Source organism: Misgurnus anguillicaudatus, chromosome 7 (genome assembly GCF_027580225.2).
Source record: "Misgurnus anguillicaudatus chromosome 7, ASM2758022v2, whole genome shotgun sequence".
NCBI lineage: Eukaryota > Metazoa > Chordata > Actinopteri > Cypriniformes > Cobitidae > Misgurnus > Misgurnus anguillicaudatus.
The window spans coordinates 12,616,827-12,630,867 of NC_073343.2; the positions used below are offsets into that span (position 1 = coordinate 12,616,827).

A 14,041-nucleotide genomic window follows, 5' to 3' on the forward strand; every position below is an offset into this window, starting at 1 on the left:
TGTTATTTATGTTTTTGTTTATAATATTTGAAAAGAAAGTCTGTCTAGCTTTGCCTAGTTCCACACTGAAAGCACGAAGGCTGTCTTTATAGATATTATAATGGACTACAAGTTTTGTCTTCCGCCACATGCGCTCAGCTTTTCTGCATTGTCTCTTCATATTCTGCACCTCTGTTGAGTTTCTCCAAGGTGATTTTTGCCTGCCATTCTTCTTCCTGACTTTTACAGGAGCAATATCATCGATTACACTCTTAACTTTCGAAATTAAAGGAATCAAGGAGAAAATCAACAGAGTCTGCAGATATGCTTGGTGTTAAAGATATAGCCTTCATAAATAGCACACTGGTGTTCTCATTTAAGGATCTCTTTTTGACAGACACAGATCTAGTTTCAATAGTAGGAGAGATTAATATATCAAAGAAAATACAGAAATGATCAGACAGTGCTACATCCTTAATAACAACTGATGAAATGTTTACACCCTTACTGATAATTAAATCTAGAGTGTGTCCACGATTGTGTGTGGGTCCATGTACATGTTGAGTCAGATCAAAAGTATTTAAAACAGCTGTGACATCTTTTGTCATAATGCTTTCTGGCTTATCTATGTGAATGTTAAAATCTCCAGCAATAGCAAAACAGTCAAACTCTGAGGAAATCATTGATAACAGTTCTGTAAAGTCCTCAACAAATGCTGGAGAGTATTTTGGGGGCCTGTAAATAATGATCAGTAGAATGTGTGGGGTACCTTTCAACACAATACCTAGATGTTCAAAAGACGGGTAATTCCCAAATGACACTTGCTTACATTGATAGACATCTTTAAAAAGAGCAGCAAGACCTCCACCCCTCCTAGCAGTTCTGCAGAAACTCAAATAGGTAAAGTTAGGAGGGGCTGTTTCATTAAGGACTGTTGCACTGTAGCTTTCTTCTAGCCATGTTTCATTTAGAAACATAAAATCCAGGTTGTTTGTGGCTATTAAGTCGCTGACTCGAAGTGATTTGTTTTTAAGTGAACAGATATTTAAAAGTGCTAACTTAATAGTACAATTTTTTTCCCTAACAGAGATCTTAGTTTGACAAGTCACAGGCAGCAGATTAGATTGATTTGCCACACAATTTGATCTAGCCTTACACTTTCTATCATGTACTAAAACAGAAATAGAGAAAGATATAGGCACACTGAGTTCCTGCTTTTGTAAACATTTGATAAAAGTATTAGTATTTTCATAGCAGGAACCCGACACACATCACTGAGAGCCATTATCAGTTGTTTTTGGTTCACCTACAGCAGATGGAGGAGGGTGTGTGCCTTGGCGTTGTGTCAGAGACCGAAGAGCTCTCACAGGACGAGGAGGGGGAACTGGGCCCACTGGCTTTGGTGGTTTTGGGGCTTGCTGTTTTCTGGTTGAAATCTGTGGGCTTGCAGCAATAGAGTGGGATAGTTTAGTTCCAGCATAAACCAGTTCCTCCATTTTTCCGGAGAAGGTCAAAAGCGGGGATGCTGGAGAGAGGAATGACATATCTAGTGAGGAGTCCTGTTGTTCTGATGTGACCGGAGGCTGTGATATGTTGTCCTGGTTTCCCTGGCTGTTTTCCAGAAAGTCGTCCTTGGGTGCTGAATCTTGGAGCCGTTCTAACCTGACACAGTCTGACTGTAGTAAGCTCTGTGGGCATGACTCAGCTGAGATTGTGTCCATGAGCAGTGGTTGTTGTGGCTGAGTGGTGTTATCTCTGTCCTTGTGGGATATGTCAACATCATGTCCATTCAGGTGCTGGAAAGAAGTCCTGTGGTCATTCATACTCTGTCCAGGTGTGTGTGTGCCATTCAGGTTGAGTGGATTGGCACACACTGCTGAAGGATGATGAAGGGAGAAATAGATATTGTCCTTTAGAACTCTTGCACCCAGCCTGTTTGGGTGGATGCCATCCTGTTTAAATAGTTGTCTCTGACTCCAGAAAAGATTGAAGTTGTTGATAAAGTTCAATCCTTTTATGTTGCAGGTTTTTTGCAGCCATGTATTAAGTCCAAGCAAACGTGAAAACCTATTTGTTCCTCTTGCTGGAAGTGGTCCACTGATGAACGGCTGAGCTTTTACTGTTCTGAGTGTTTCAAAAAGTTTGTTGAAATCCCTCTTAAGGAGTTCAGATTGCTCTTTGTGAATATCATTCTTCCCCACATGAATGACAACTCGATTTACAGTCTTATGTTTCATCAGAATGTTCTTAAGTTCCCTGTTTACATCAGAAACGGTTGCTTGTGGAAGGCAGCACGTAGTTGAGTCTCTGTTGCTATAGTTTCTGATTATTGAGTCACCCAATATCAGAGTTCTGGGCTCGGATGCGCTCTGCGCTGAGTCCCGCTGTCTGCTCGATCTTGAGCGGCAGTTAGCATCAGTGTTAGCTGCTGGCTGATTTGATCGGTGTTTAGTCACATTTATCACATTTGGGGATTCCTCACTCATATTCATTAATACTTCAAATCTGTTCTCAAGATGTATAGGTGGTGGTAGAAAGTCAGTGTTTGCAATCCTTGTCCTAGCTGTATCTGGCGTAGAGGAAGCTATTGCGGCAAAATGTGATGCTCGTGACAGTCTCATTTCTCGAGTGATTTTGGGTCTTGCTCCCTGTTTGTACCATTGATTAGTGTGTTGATCATTAGATTCATTGGACTCACCGGCTGTTTGCTGAGGGCGTCCATGATGACGAAGCTCTGTTGTGTGTTCCGTCTGGTTTGGTAGTCCTGTAAGTAACTTTGTTTCAAGAACAGCAATCCTTTGTAAAAGTCTGTGGCAGTTTGTGCAGCAAGTAGATTGTTGATGAGGCATTCCTTTTTCTTATCCTTTTCAATGAAGGCAGCTGTGTTTTTCCTTCTGGAATGTAAGCTGATGGCGGTGGGAGGCTAGACGGATGAAAAATTCCACTTTTTTGTAATCCTCCAGTCCCGAAAGTTTGTAAATTGACGTTGATGCCAAGCTTTGTTGTTTGAGCACTATGCTGATTTGCTGAAGTAAAAATTATAAGATAAAATATAAAAGCGATAGAGCAAAGCGCAGAGCAGTAAGCAAAAGCGTCCGAACAGTAGCAGAACAGGAAGTGTCATTTTGATGAAAACTAGGAGGCTTCTGTCCGTCCCATTGATTTCAGTTAGTTTACAATCTGTTTCACAGAAAAGAATGAAAGACATTGCCAAACAGTTCAGTGTTCCATCAGTATTTCAATGAAAAATTTTTTCAACAGTTTGTTCTTCTCCTTGGTCGTTCAAAGCCTGTTAACGACCAGACTACGGCGCATCCTGCTGACGTCACCTGCTGCTGACGTCACCTGCTGACGTAGTTGCCAGTGTACAGACAGAATAGGCTGCCAAGTAATTTGTACATTTATTTGGGCTGTTTAAGTATTGTTACAATGTTTGCATTATGCTTTAAAAAAAGAGTGTAGAAAAAAAAAACATTGGTAACCTCATCAGCAAGTGACGTGAGCTGCAGGTGATGTCAGCAGCATCGCCGTAGTCTGGTCTTGAATACACTTTCAACAACTAAGGAGGAGAACAAATTGAAATCGTTCGTTTTATTTTCTTTGTGCACAAAGTGTTCTTGTCACTTCATAATATTATTATTAAACTACTAAAGAAACATGGACCTTTCTGGCGATGTCTTTATTTTTTTCTGGGAAACGGATTGTGAGACTTACGTCAATGGGACAGACAAAAGCCTCCCGGTTTTCAAAAAAAATTCTAAAAATGTATTCTGAGGACAATCAGAGCACTTGGTGGTTGTTGGACTTTAAGGCGTCCAAAGCATGTTCATAATTTGAGAAAGACACAAATATCTAAATTGAATATTTATTGATCAGAAATGAAAAAGTTTACAGCATGCTGGGTCGTCTCAAGTCCTAACAGCAGGATACGACGAACAGCCAGCTCAAGAAATAACATGAGTATATATCGTCGTTCTCTCTTCAGATTCCTCCTCCCCCTGAACAGGCTGACCTCCTTATCTGACTCCATCACCACATACTGCTGTAGCCTGTTGGGGTTGCATACCACACACACATATGCAGAACATCTGGTGCTCTAGCACGCCCTATTCTTATTTGGTCATATCTTGTTGTTAAACACACTTCTATTCTAGTGATAAGTATAAAGGCATAAACACAATTATTTCCCCTTCAACACATTATTATTCATAAAAACAATTAAACTCATTAATCTAAACACTTCCAAATGTAATAATCTCAAAGTAAATGGTTGTTAGTAAATGCATACATGTTATCTGTGTGTTTTCCCTCAGGGCTTCTTCCTATCAACATCTGCTGGTTTTCTACCCCCCACCGAAACCACAGCCCCCCAGCTCCCACACACACACATCAGCCACCCCCTCCTTGATAACTTTCCACACACAGACAGCTCTCATCAACTTCTCAACACAGAAATCATTTTTGTAATAATACACATGAATTAAAATTATAAACAGCACGATTAGTAAAACAATTCCCTCTCTTGACCTCTGAAAGAGGTCACACATTTTCTTCTTCCTCCTCATCCAGGTTCTGTAGGCCTAATAGAGGCATACTATATGGTGGTGGATTGTTCTCTTTCTTCTCTATGGCAGACACTATCAGCCTGTTACACAGGGATCTGAGGCAGGGAATGCAACAACATCCACAGGTGACCAGTATGGCCACGAATACACCAATGGACACTACTATAGAGGTCACTATTGCTTTCAATTTTCAGATTATCTCCATTTTTATGCTAAATATTATGGTGATTAAAAATGCAGTTATAACCCCTAGGGCCCACAGAACCTTCCAATTACCATACAATTTCATCTCTGCGGAAAAGTACACTTATGCCTATTGGCTAAATAAAAAAAAAACAATCGTAAATTCAGAAAGGAAAAAGAAAATTGAAATGTAAAATGAATACTGTAAAATTGTATAAGAAACTTAGAAATTAAAATCAAAAGGAAATATTGAAATGTAAGATTATATAAGAAACTTTAGAAATTAAAAGGTCAATATGGTATGTAACTACCCAGGTTATAATAAATAAACAGTATTTGTGATGTTTAGGTCCCTGAACACTTCTGTCAGGATTTCCACCACCTTATGGAAATCCAATTTATCTAGACCACACCCCAGCCGGGGCGTAGATACACTTGTTATTCCTTTTTTCTCACACCAATCTTTCATGCACCTGAGGCTTTTGGTAAAAGTCTCATATGTTGGTAAATCAGTACAGTTTTGTTTGGTTATTAAATGAAAAATCAGTCTGCCGTCGTCCTCATGAGTAACTGCACATTCACCTGTGTGTTTGTTTTGACTTACAACTTTTTTTATTCCGTACCTTGCCTTAAATTGTATGGCTATACCTGCTCCGTAGGCACAGTCTGCACTTATGCAGTGTGCTAAGGGTTCTGTTGCTGGGCTGGAAAAAAATGTCACCTTTTTTGTGTACAATCTTACAACCTGGTTGTTGATTCTGTTGATGATGCAGTGTTGGTGTTGGTGTATCTGGTTCTGTCTGTTCACCACCCTCCCTCTCTTCCACACCTTTTTCTGTTAGAGATCTATAAGGAGAAGCACATGGAACACAAGAGGAGAGATGGAACCAGGTGTCGCCTTTGCCCTGTAGCTGAACAATGTGACGTTCTTGCCATCACTCTCAATGGTCTGGACCATCTGGGTTCATTCCACTTCCTTCTGAACACCTTCACCCTTACCCAAGCAGCATCGGTAGGAGCTGGGTCGTTGTCCCAGTCCCGTTGCTTGGTAGCCTGGCAGGAAAAATGTTTGATCAAAGCAGTTAGTTTGTCAAAATAAGCAGCATCAGTTAATGGCAGGATTGGGTCCTGGACCAAGCCATTCCTTGGGCCTGGAAACTGGCGGCCTGTAAACAATTCAAAGGGTGTGAAACCAGAAATCCTGTTAACAGAAGAACGGATAGACATTAATGCAATTGGTAATGATTCTTTTTATCTGTGCCCGTCTTGGGATCATCAGAGCCTGTAACAGGTCTCTGACTTCGCTAGCATTTGTTATAGGCCGGCCTGTCGTTGTTACAAATCCATATCTCTGCCACACTGGCAGTCCCACATGTACTGCCCCAATCACATATACAGAGTCACTATAAATAATCACCCTCTCTTCACCAGCGTAGTACAAGGCTTTGATAACAGCTATCATTTCAGCTCTCTGTGCTGACGGCTTACCCACCAATTTACCACTCACTCTAGTCACAAAATCACCCTCAACCTGTTCAACCACAGCAAACCCTGCCTTTAATGTACCATCAGACGCCCTGAAACAACAACCGTCTGTGAACAATGTCATTGCTGGTGGGGGAGTTGGCAGCGGTACTGCAAAGAGACCGTCTCTAATTTTGTTTGCTTTCTCAGTCAATGGTATGCAATCATGAGGCTCCCCCTCAGTGATTAAGTCAGCCATGTTAACACCTTCATGCACATATGTAATGTTGGGGCTAGCCAAAATCTTGGCCAGCTTTCTTTGCCTTTGGTGAGAAAGTGAAAGCAGTTGAACTTACAAATGACATTACAGAGTGAGTAGTGGGAATGGTGAACGGGTGGCCCATTACAATATGAGATGTTTTTTTATCAATTTTGCTAACCCTGCTGCGTAGCGAGCGCATGCTTGCTTTCAGTTCCGCCCACTATATGTCAACAAGCTCTTTTTATTTTCCCCCCACTAACATCCACTGATTTCCTACCTCTGTAGAGTGTAATGAGCAGTTTATACCTTTTCCATTCGGAAATACAACTATGACACCATCCTGTGAACATCTTGCACCCAATTTAATTAGTAGAACCCTACCAAGTAAAGAAATTGGTGCGTTGGAGGAATACAGAAATGTGTGCGAAATAGATTGGTTTGCAACCTTAGTTGGTAAATGTTTGGTTAATGGCCACTTTTCAATTTCACCAGAGAAACCCATCACACCCACCGTTTTATTACTCAGATCTTTGTGCTGTATAGTGCCTTTAGTTACGGTGGAATATGTAGCTCCAGTGTCCACTAGAGCTTTAAGTGGTGTGTCATTCACCACTATTTCCATGAGAGGCTCAGCCATTCCTCTCATGGTGGTTTCCTGTGTGCCTCGTCATTCCTCCGCACCACTCCCTTGGCCCCATGTTGGGTGCATAGGCGCCATTAAATTTGGTTGTGGTAGGTTGTGCTGTATCGGTGACCCCCTGCCATAGCCACCGGCTCCACGCCCGGCCCCACCTCCTCGGGGACCCCATCTCCCCGCAGGTGATCCGTTAAGTGGGCTAGCACCAGAACTTTGAGGCTGTGGCCAAATGTTAGGACAATTTCGTCCCCAGTGTCCTTCCTGTCCACACACATAACATGTATTCCTACCAAAGCCTCCAAAACCTCCCCGTTTTGGTCTACTACTCCTTCTTGGCCCTCTCCTTCTCTGTTGGTTATATCCCTCCCACGGGTTTCCTGTATAGGGTGGGCCTTTATATGGATCTATGGGCTGATTGGGATATTGGGCGTTATCCGGGACACTAGTTGTCATAGCTACTGGTGTTGGTTGGGCCTGCTGGGGCATTTGTTTCTTTTTTGTGTTGGCCTGTTTGACCTGTTCTAGCTGCAGTTTCAAAAGCTCATTCTTAATCTTATCTACCTCTGCAAGCTCTTTTTGTTTGATTTGTTTATGGCCCTGTCTGTGTGATACACGAGATCTCTTTCCCATGTTGTTCTCATTTACATTTCTCTGTAATCTTAATAGGGTTGTGATTATCTCTCCCTGTGTCATAATTGTTTGTTCTAATCTTTTCATTTTTCTTTTCAGGGCCTGTATTTCATCAAATTCAACATCTAGTTCACCGCTGTTCACTGTTAACACCTGCTGCTGCTTTGAGATCGAAACATACTTTTCCTCATAAGGAGGAGGTGTGTGCAGTGAGGGGTATAGTGACTTCACTTGAGGAGGAGCCATGGGTGGGGGTAATGGCTCAGTGCTTCCTTGTTCTACTTCCTTTTGCTTGCTCACAGCACAACTGTCAACTTCCCCTTTTTCTTTCTCTAATTGTCTCCACTGTAGCTGCAACCAACGCAATTCTCATCCACATTCCCAACTCCTTTTCTAACTCTTTTACACTTGGTCCCTCTCCAAACCACTTTGTACCTTCCTCCTTAACCGTCTTGATTTTGTGCACAATTCTGTGTTCCATAGCAAAAACAATCGGCGCTAAAGGAACCCTTTTCTTTTCTTCTGGTTCCCAACAATTCTCATCTCTCAATATTTTCCAGCCCAATTCAACCTCTTTTTGTCTTTTCTTTACATCTTTTGGGTCTATCTGAGCCATCATTAGTTTAATTAACTTCTGCCATTGCACATATACTGGTGGACAACCATATTCATCACATTCTTTCTGAAATTCAGCCATTTTAATTTTTACACACAACACCAAATTTACAGCAATACAACACAACACAGGAAAATTCCCAATACACTTATTCACAGAACCTCAAATCAGTAAGGTAAAGAAATTATTCAACAAAACACAGGCTTATTCACAGAAATTCAAACCAGTAAAGAAATATTAAAATCAGAATTTACGGAACTTTCATCCGAGGGACTTTAACCCACTTGGTTCTTTATAATGTCTAATACATTAAGGGACTCCAACCCAATTTTATCTTTACGGGACTTTAACCCAAAATAATAAATTTACGGGACTCTAACCCGACGGACTTTAACCCAAAAATAAATTTACGGGACTCTAACCCGAGGGACTTTAACCCAAAATAATAAATTTACGGGACTCTAACCCGAGGGCCTCTAACCCAAACATATTACTTTATAATGTCTAGTACATTAAGGGCCTCTAACCCAATTTTACATTTACGGGACTTTAACCCGAGGGCCTCTAACCCAAACTTATATCTCTTATTCTTTTAAGTTTTTCAATCTGATCTTTTTCATTCAATTATTAAACTTCAGTTTGGATCTCCCCATCAACACAATTAATTTGAATTAATTTGGTATTTCCAATAGCAGAATTTGATAAAACAGTTTCTGCTTACCTTATTTAGATGAGCGCGCTCTTGTGTTGAAAGGAGTCCTCCCTTACTCGATCTTTAATAATTCAGAACTGTCTTAACCGTCTTTCCCTCCAAAAACGTCGTGGTCACCAATTGTTGGACTTTAAGGCGTCCAAAGCATGTTCATAATTTGAGAAAGACACAAATATCTAAATTGAATATTTATTGATCAGAAATGAAAAAGTTTACAGCATGCTGGGTCGTCTCAAGTCCTAACAGCAGGATACGACGAACAGCCAGCTCAAGAAATAACATGAGTATATATCGTCGTTCTCTCTTCAGATTCCTCCTCCCCCTGAACAGGCTGGCCTCCTTATCTGACTCCATCACCACATACCACTGTAGCCTGTGGGGGTTGCATACCACACACACATATGCAGAACATCTGGTGCTCTAGCACACTCTATTCTTATTTGGTCATATCTTGTTGTTAAACACACTTCTATTCTAGTGATAAGTATAAAGGCATAAACACAATTATTTCCCCTTCAACACATTATTATTCATAAAAACAATTAAACTCATTAATCTAAACACTTCCAAATGTAATAATCTCAAAGTAAATGGTTGTTAGTAAATGCAAACATGTGGTAACACTTTATTATAATGTTCATGATTTAACATTAGTTAATGTATTAACTAACATGAACAAACCATGAGCAATACACTTGTTACAGCATTCATTCATCTCTGTTAATGTTAGTTAATAGAAATAAAGCTGTTCATTGTTTGTTCATGTTAGTTCACGGTGCATTAACTAACGTTAACCAAATTTTAATAAAGTATTAGTAATTGTTGAAACATTAATAAAGATTAATAAATGCTGCACAAGTGCAGTTCATCATTAGTTCATGTCAACTAATGTAGTTAAAGAGCACCCATTATGAGATACACGTTTTTAAACATCCTTTTGTGTGTAAGTGTGTATTAGTACATGCTAACGATATTCAAAAAGTACATACCTCAAAGAAAACGATGACGCGAGTTATCGTCTCTAACGTTCGAGGACTACAAAAAACACTCGGATTGTAGGCAACAGTTTACTTCCTGGGATTAGTGACGTAGAGAAGACCAACATTATCATAGTTCAGCCCTCTCTGCTTCGCTTGGGTACGCCCTCAAAGACGGGGGTGGAGAGCGCTGAGTCAGAAGAGAGCTAAAATGGCGGAGGTTGGGAGTCCCTGCTTTGACCCTGTTTGCAAACTCTTGTTTCATCATTTAAGCGATTAAATCTCTCGAGTAGACGCTGTCTCTTTAGATGCAAGGGCAAAATAGCACTTTATGGACTTACACAGAGGACATCATGTTTAATACGGTTCCGGAAAAATCCAGTCAGAAGTTGTTCACGGAGTTTTCACAATAACTGCTTCTTATGAACCGAAGCTGGATTTGCGCGACGTTTCCTCTTGAAAGTTGGATTACCGTGCACTTCTGGATCACAGGCTGTAAGTATTCATTTTATTATTTGCCTTTACTGTAAGTTACGTTACCGGTAACCGGAGCTTAACATTATGTGCTTGTAGAGCTCAGATATAGATCTATATGTAACTTAGAGCTAAGCTTGCAAGCTAATTGTTTTGTGTTGTAATGATGTATTTCATAAACATATTTCGTACCATATTTACACACGTGTATGTTGAATTATGCAGACTATCGTTTTTATCGATGTTTATTTAGACATGTTTACAAACTTGCTAAGCTGTTCCAGCTAAACTGTTACCGGTAAAGTTTGTTCTCATGATAAAACTCAAGAAACTCAAAGTACAGATGATTTGCTTAACGTTATATGTATTTTACTGTTGTTTTTACTTGAAGCTTTCTTAGATTTTGAAACGAAGTAAACACGTAATGTGTGTTGCTAATATTGGGCCATGTAATACATTAACGTTTTAATGAACAGTCTAACGATTTATAATCGTTGTACTCTATTGTCTTTTTGACTGAATACATGTTTGTTTTATTTGTGTATATCCTAGATTCGCAGCTGGACACATCCTTCTACACTGTATGCAAACATGCAACATCATTACACACAGTACAAGGCATATGAGGAGCAAAGGTGTGTAACACATATGATGTATTTAGCTAGTGAAACCACTACCAGTCTTAAATGTATAACTGATGATGACAAAGTTTTTTTCTCTGCATAATCATAGGAACCCAGGCAGTAGCATCGTTTCACAATGTTTCAATCACCATCATCAGTTGATGCCTTTGCCGTCCGTAGCCTGAGATTTCAAATTTGCAGCAAAAAATTTGACTTTCCCATTTATTGGAATGCTGTGCATGTATTTAAGTATTTTAGTAACTGTGTTAAAATAAAGTACGGTAGTGTTTACTTTTAAAATAAATGTATTGCTTATTTATATTTTTACAGGTTATACCTTACAGCCGTCCATTACAATGTCACCAAGCCGTAACAAAAGCAGGAGAGGTAAAGTACAAGGCTATGTTCCCAAAACACACAAGTGACATACTGTAAGCAGTAATGTTTTATTTCAAATACATTCATAATTAAAAACTTAATGTATGAAGCAGGGAAATAAATGATCAAAACAAAAGATTTTTTGACTGCAATATTTGTACAGTTATGTGGATGATGTGATCAGGCTTGTGTTTGATGAGGTATTTGAAGATAAGCTGAAGGAAACCCCGATTCCAATGGACCTGGCATCACAGTTTGAGAGACCTTCAAAGGAGGATGTGATTGCATGCCATCTTCAGTGCAGGGGTCGTCGGAAGCCAACATTCCGATCAGGAAGCTCCAAGCATATCTGGAGAACAACATACGACAGGATGATAACCCTAAAGTGTCGTCTTAAATAGCACCAGCTGACAAAGCTTTGATATGCCATTTATCTGAATAGATAGCTGTAAGAAGTGAATTGAACAATTTTTGAGAGAAGAGCACAATATGGTTACTAAAGTATGTTTATTTGTATATTGTTTAACATTTAAATATATATTTGTAATAAATAAAAAAACTTTTGACTGACTACTATATTTTCTTTAAAGTTACATCTTTTGTTTTTTTGGGTACTTTGTTACTATAATAATACTTTAGTGTTATTGGTTTAAAAATGTAATAAAACTTACTCTAGTCCTGAACCTCAAAGGCTTATAGTCGGTACAATAAATGTTCTGTGTGTAGGGATTTAGACAATTTGTGCAAAACCTGGATGATGAATCACGCAGGTAAGAGGCCCTGGAACCTGTTGCATTCTCCTTAAAACCTAATAAGTAAAAACATAGCACTTATAAGTAAGCTCTTTCATAATAAAGTTTACCATAGTAAAATAATGTAGAACTAACATTCATTGCAATGAATACTTTTTTTGTGCTACATTTGGTGTTTCCATATAGTTTGCACAATAAAATAGTATGTAAGAAGTCTTATAAAACAGTTTACTATAGTAAAATAATGTAGAAATTACCAAGTGAAATCGTTTAATAATCATTTCAACAAATACTTTCTATGTGCTACATTTGGTGTTTCCATATAGTTTGCACAGTAATATAGTATGTAAGCAGTCTTATAATACATTTTACTATAGTAAAATAATGTAGAAATTACCAAGTGAAATCGTTTTATAATCATTTCAACAAATACTTTCTATGTGCTACATTTGGTGTTTCCATATAGTTATGTAGTACGTTATAATTACCTTTTGGATGTCTTTGCAACACATTTTCGTCTTCGTTTAGCATTCTGGCAGAGCTAAGGACACCTAAAAAAGTTAAATCCAATCGCATTCATTGACGGAGATCATTTATATCGTAACGGCCTACTGAACTCTCTGGATCGAGCTCGAAGTGGTAAGGCAGTACAGACACCATCGTTTATAGAGAAATATAACGCTTGTTTACGTTGCCTCTGAGGCTGTGACTCTCAGTCAGAACCGTGTGTCAACCCACGCGTAGTCAGGGGCGTAACCTTTCAAACACACGACGAACCCAGCTGACCAATAACAGTTGAGTAGTCATCTGACCAATCCGATTACACTAGACATTTTGGGAGGCAGAGACAGGAACTAAACCGAGCGTTTTTCAGACAGTGGGAAATCGGTGAGGTATGTAAGCAATTTATAAGACTCACAGTGCATTAGTTCAAGTTTTAATAACATGTATGTACTATGGGATATTGCAATAACGTGCTAACGTGCCAATTTATTAGCATAATTGGTGCTCTTTAACTAATGTTAATTAATGAACATTATAATAAAGTGTTACCAAACATGTTATCTGTGTGTTTTCCCTCAGGGCCTCTTCCTATCAACATCTGCTGGTTTTCTACCCCCCACCGAAACCACAGCCCCCCAGCTCCCCCACACACACATCAGCCACCCCCTCCTTGATAACTTTCCACACACAGACAGCTCTCATCAACTTCTCAACACAGAAATCATTTTTGTAATAATACACATGAATTAAAATTATAAACAGCACGATTAGTAAAACAAAATCAAATCCCACATGGTTTAGAACGACACAGGGGTAAGTGATTTATGAGAAAATTACCATTTTAAGGGTGAACTATCCCTTTAAAATTGTTTATAAAGTGGGCTATGTGCTTGTAAAATGTGTTGTGTAAGAGATATATATCTGTTTGTATTTGTTGGATTTTTGTAAAGTGTACTGAATTTGTTAAGAATTAATATGTTCAAAATTACAATGTATTTGGTTAATTGTTGGTACATGTTAACATGTTCATATTTATGTATTTGTTAACTGTTAATTCACATGAATGTGATGTGTGTATTTTTTTAATAAAAAGCTCTTAATCTTCTTAAATGGGTGTATTTTTCTTGAAAAATAAAAAATATACCATATTTACCAGTTTCTGGGCCACATCTGGCCCAGGGACCATGCAGATGTTGTCGGCCTCATAAAACAAAGGGTCTGGGCCAGACCTGGGCCAAATAAGCAATTTAAGTCACTTTACAGTGTGCTAGCCAGACCTGGGCCA

General features: G+C 39.2%; 2 long non-coding RNA genes across 3 annotated transcripts; one reads left to right on the top strand and one right to left on the bottom strand.

The window, feature by feature from the left end:
- Nucleotides 1–9,922: 9,922 nt before the first annotated feature.
- LOC129418275 (uncharacterized) lies at nt 9,923–12,076 on the top strand. Of its 2 annotated transcripts, XR_008636066.2 has the most exons (4): nt 9,923–10,520; nt 11,052–11,134; nt 11,232–11,553; nt 11,664–12,076. It is a non-coding gene; the product is annotated as an uncharacterized lncRNA (long non-coding RNA). The 2 variants fall into 2 exon arrangements; XR_012370481.1 differs by having other exon boundaries at nt 9,931–10,520; nt 11,232–12,076.
- Nucleotides 11,721–12,869, bottom strand: LOC129418276 (uncharacterized). The gene is made up of 3 exons (XR_008636067.2): nt 12,741–12,869; nt 12,172–12,308; nt 11,721–11,849 (listed from the first exon to the last, which is right to left on the bottom strand). It is a non-coding gene; the product is annotated as an uncharacterized lncRNA (long non-coding RNA).
- Nucleotides 12,870–14,041: the final 1,172 nt, after the last annotated feature.